We start from the raw sequence: 1,890 nt of genomic DNA on the forward strand, positions 1-1,890 counted from the left end.
ATTTTCCCAGGTTCGGTAGATTACATAACATACTAACTTCCGATTATTACCAAACTCTGATAAAAGAAATTGAAAATTTTTCCCAGGTTCAGTAGCTTACATAACATACTAACTTCCGGTTACAACCAGATTCTGAATTTTTTTTTTTGAAAATTTTACCTGAATCGGTAGATTATATAACATAAATCCTTCTTATTATAACCATTATTCTTTATATTGTGGCCACGGACTTCGGGAATTCATAACTTCCATCGTATATGAATTCTCCTCATTTTTCCTCTAAGTACTTCCTTTTTGCGAGTGTCTCCTACATAAACCAACAAATTTTTGTTATAACCTAAGTGGATCGACAAGCTTAAGTGACTCATTTTTCTGCTAAGTAAAAGAAGTATGCAAATACTTACAAATTGTTGGATCGACAAGCTTAGGTGGTTGGGATTAAAGATCCTCTTTTGTATCTTTATGTAATCGTCCACTCCTTTTTGGATAAGTCGGAACCGATCATGAACTTGTTGAATGGATCTTTGGTTTGGATTTCCATACTCTCGCACAAGTTGGTTATAAATCCTCCCCCAAAATACTTCGGTTGTGATCCTTCCGTCTATGACATCTTCACGTCTTGTTTCGTGGTACCATGTTTTGACAATCGCAAAATCTTCAGCTGCGTCAAATGTTGTCATGATTCTAGGATTAGATATAGAATGAAGTAAAAAGAGTAGACGATAGAAAATGTTATTGTTGTATGCTACAAGACTAGTTCAGTGTAGAAATGATAAGAGGTTACTATCCTTATATAGATGAGAGTCCCAACGACTATATTTTTTTTGAAAATATGGTCGTTGTGGTGAGGTGTAACACCAGTGTACTGATACAACGTAGACTGTGCGAACAATAATGAACGAAAATCGGTAGAAATGGTCATAAAAATTTCTCCCGAATATGGTAATCAGAGATTTAGTATTTTTCTTGATCTCCGATTATGTGCATTTTGGTTCCAGAGTTTTTAGTTTCGTTCAATACCAAAAATCGGCAGATAATCTAACTTGTAAACCTATCGTTTTAGTGTATATTTCGAGGCACGACTAGTTTCCACTTTATGTAACGGTAATAAGAAATCATAACCGGATCACAAATACTTAAACTTTCCTACGAATAAGTATAATCGGTTACTAAATATCACATAAACCTCCGATTACAATTTAAATTTTGAAAATTACAGAGACCATTCAAACTTTTCTAAGCACATCACCTGTTATTCCTTTTTCCAGTCCTTCGTTCAACTATCAAAACGGCTTCAAAATGTAGAAACGACCCTCATCTCCTCTTGGTATAAGCATCTTGTGCCGCATACCTGTCGCCTATGTGCCTAGCAAGAAACTCGTTGTACTTGGTGCACAATTTCAGAACATGATTCACCCTTGAACTAACATGGTTTGGTTCATAATCATAGTGTGGTTTCTTACCGTCCATCTTTCCAACGAAAGGACCCAATGAAACATTAATCCAAAATATAGTCGCACCCGAATGTTCTTCGGGTAGATCTTTCACAGTGTACTAATTTTTTACCCATTCGGTGTCTTCCTCAACTTGTTTTAATCTTTCTCTTTGATGGAACTGTTCTTGACCTCGTTTTTTTTTGCCTCGATTGCATCTTCTTCCTCCTTCGTTGTAATTAATGATGGTCTAGTTTTTTTTTGGATGTTTTCTTCTTTTGTGTATCTCTTCTTCCCTTGCTGCAATTGATGATGTTGTTCGCTTGCATCTTCTAAGTATGTGTTCGACTGATGATGAACTTGCCATTGAAAATGATTTTCACTTTAATTTTCACCTCAATAATTTCAGTGTGGTGCGTAAATGATGGGAGGTTACCCTCCTTATATAGATGAGAGT

The sequence above is a fragment of the Papaver somniferum genome, chromosome 3, assembly GCF_003573695.1.
Source record: "Papaver somniferum cultivar HN1 chromosome 3, ASM357369v1, whole genome shotgun sequence".
NCBI classification, from domain to species: Eukaryota; Viridiplantae; Streptophyta; class Magnoliopsida; order Ranunculales; family Papaveraceae; genus Papaver; species Papaver somniferum.